The following is a 3,313-nucleotide window of genomic DNA, read 5'->3' as shown; positions in this document are numbered from 1 at the left end:
CTTCACTAACAAAGACCTCTTCAACTATCAATGGTTGTATAATAATGTGTATTATTATTAATAATATTATCTTACCTGACGATATTGGTACAGTAGATGAGTTTGGTCCACTTGAATCAGTGACAGTATCAGACAATAAAGTATCTACAATGCAATCCTGTACAGTCAGTGCATTGTGATTCACACTATCATCTTACCACATTCTTTTAGTATGTCTTGTCCTATAGTCTTTGCTTCATCTGATTTCAGTAAGATGCCTCCTAATGCTCTCAATTTGTTATGATCTTCAGTTATTGAAGTCCGTATTTCTCTCAGTGTGTCTCCTAATAGGAAACCCCCAACACTCTCCACTCCAGTCCTGGTCTCATTTGATATCAGTCCCTCTGTACATAACAAATCAACTGACTCCTCACTGATGGACACTACTGACAGTCTAACACTGTAACGCTGGAATAACTCACTAGCTGGATCAGATACTATTGGAGGAGGAAGTAATAATTTGGATAGCAATAATTAAAAATAATAATTTTTTACCCACTATTATTCTATAACTTTTATGTCAATTATATATATGAGTTTATTTATTTTAAATTATACATAGAATTTTATTAAGTACAATAATTATTATTTTAATACTCAATGTCCTACGATAAAAATATCAGACAAATCAATGAAATGAGAAGCAAGATTTATTTCATAATTTTAGACACACGATAAAGCAGCTATCAAAATAATATTTTTGTTAAATTATCTGGTATATTCTGCTTCATTTCAGTATGCATGGTGAATGAAGAACATATAACATTCTTTGACTAATTCTTGTGTGATGCACTCAGTTTCTATGTTCTAATTGTCCATGCTTCATTATTAACAACACTTACATTTACTGATCTTTTCAGCTGATGATACTTCTCCAATTCTACGTAGTCCATTAGCCAGTGTGATCCAAGACAATGGTCCAGTTACATTATCTGCTCGAGAGAGCCATTTCTCTAGACACTCCATCAGGCAACGACTAGCTCCATCTCCTTTATAATCTGATTCAATTGTTTTCAGTGTCTGGAGGCTTAAACCAAGGATCATTCCTAACTTAAACCATTTAGCTTCAGTGAAACCACTCATTAGTAGCTCTTCACTTATCGCAGCTAATCTTTCCTTCTCTAAAGTAAACAATAGTAATAACTAATACAGCTTGATAAATCCACCACTAACCTAATGACACTAATGGTTGCCTTCTTCTAGCCATATCTACATCTGCCCACAGTACACAACCAATAGATCTACCCATCAGACTATTATTATGACAGGTGTGGCTGTTGTAAGGATTCTGTGGTTAGAATAGAGAAAAGACTTTTACATCCTTTATGCAACAGGTCAACAGTTGTCATACATTTTATTGTCAAAAAAAAAGAAACAAAAACTTACTCTGTATATACTGTATCTAAGTTTGAATCGTGATTCAATCCTGGCTTCCCACACTGCTGTGACATTTTTGATTATCTCTCATTCTCGTTATGTTTCAAACTGCTTTAAAGCTTGCAATGTGACTGTTATAGATCTATCTCTATTCAGTTGTGTGAAACATTTGTGATCTGAACCATGCTTAAACTTTCCGTAATGAGCATGTATGCATCCTTTTTCATTACAATACTTCAAACTTTTATTTTCAATCAAATAATTTGTAATTTTTGGTTTGGCTTTTGCGGCCAAAGTTTATAAATCTTTGAAATTGAATATTTTTTGTTCAAACTATTGTGTGTGTGTGTGTGATAAAAATAAATGCTGCATCTGATAAGTTCAAAAGCGTTAATATCTCCACCAGTTTACTCTGTTTTCAAAGTGGTAGTTAGAAAAAGTATTATCACAAGCTTTTTTGTGTCGATATTCAACCTTGAGTATTTTTATGCTTTCATTACTTAATAAAGACTGGAGAATGAGTAGTATTGACTCAGTAGACAATGAAGTCTTCCATAAATTCAGTTCAACTAGTGATGAGTTATTGAGGAGGAGGTGAGAAAGAGCCTGTCCACTAGTAGAAGTGATGAGAGGATTATCATAAAGATCTAATGAGGTAAGTGTAGAGTTGTGTTTAAGTGCCTGACAGATATTAGTAACTCCTCTATCACTAATGCAGTAGCCATTAATGACTAGTTCTCGTATTGTTTTATTATTAGTTAGTAGTGTACACAAGTACTGGATACAATCATTAGTTAATGGAGTGGTCCATATCACAAGTTTCCTTAGCTTTAGTGTATGCAGTTTAGTTGATGACAGCAGAGATACCGTACTATTAGTAGATGATGAGTTGAGTACAATCTCCTTATGATTATTATTAATAATACTATTCACTTCGTTAGACTGAACTGGAGATGGAGATTTAAGGTACACATGTACCCTGTCCCTATGACAATCAACAGTCCCATTGAATCCTATAGATAATGCCAAATAATGAGGCAATGATTAGGCTCTGTATATATGCATGCGAATATGTGTCTATGCATTTTCGCTATATTTGAAACAATTCACAAACAATTTATCAAATTGCATGATTTTTGATTACTTTCCCTAGCAAAATTTGAATAGATCTAACTAGGCAAGTAGCAAGAGTATGCTTATTATTTATAATAATAGTAAGTATACACTCTATGTACACTGTATATACTGTAATAATATTACCTTCATCATGCTGTTCCTTGTCTTGTCTCAGTGCAGATATCATAATAGGATCATCATTAATAGTCTCTAAGAAAAGAGAAACTTTCTCATCATTACTAGATGAATCATCCCTTATCTTCTGTAGAATAGGAAGGGACACTTCTTCCACTGACAGTATAAACTCTAAAAATTGAAGTAACTCCAACATCGAATAAACATAACTACTAAGAATGTATCCTTTATCACCAGACAACAAGGATTTTCCATACCACCAAAAACCATCACACTTTTGATATATCTTCAGCTGCTCTCCCTCAATGAATGACACTTCATCACTGTCAATTGCATGGTAATCAGAGTGAGCTATGATGTCAGATTCAGCGATTGTGTACACTGATCTTTCTCTATACAATAATCAATCAGTTAATGATTGAATTACTAACATATCAGTAATATCACATACTCTCAATAATTGCCTTTTGACTCATCAGTTGTACAGTTATTGATATATTTTCTTGTAGTAACTCAATCTCTTTCTTATACTCCACTAATGCCTCCTCTCTTCCTGTGATGAGGTAGTATAGACAGATTATACTAGTAGAGTCAGTACCTGCTTTCATTTGGAGAGAGGTTCGGAAACACTGAGTCTCTGATTTTT

General features: G+C 33.6%; 1 protein-coding gene across 1 annotated transcript in view; it reads right to left on the bottom strand.

Annotated features, from left to right (window-relative positions):
- The window catches only part of LOC109587056 (uncharacterized), a gene marked incomplete at its 3' end in the record, with an annotated part of 7,225 nt that overhangs the window by 2,166 nt on the left and 1,746 nt on the right, over positions 1 to 3,313 (bottom strand). The window lies entirely within an intron of this gene.

Source organism: Amphimedon queenslandica, unplaced genomic scaffold (genome assembly GCF_000090795.2).
Source record: "Amphimedon queenslandica unplaced genomic scaffold, v1.1 AMPQUscaffold_12699, whole genome shotgun sequence".
Lineage (NCBI taxonomy): Eukaryota > Metazoa > Porifera > Demospongiae > Haplosclerida > Niphatidae > Amphimedon > Amphimedon queenslandica.
This window is presented reverse-complemented; position numbering and strand designations above follow the sequence as displayed.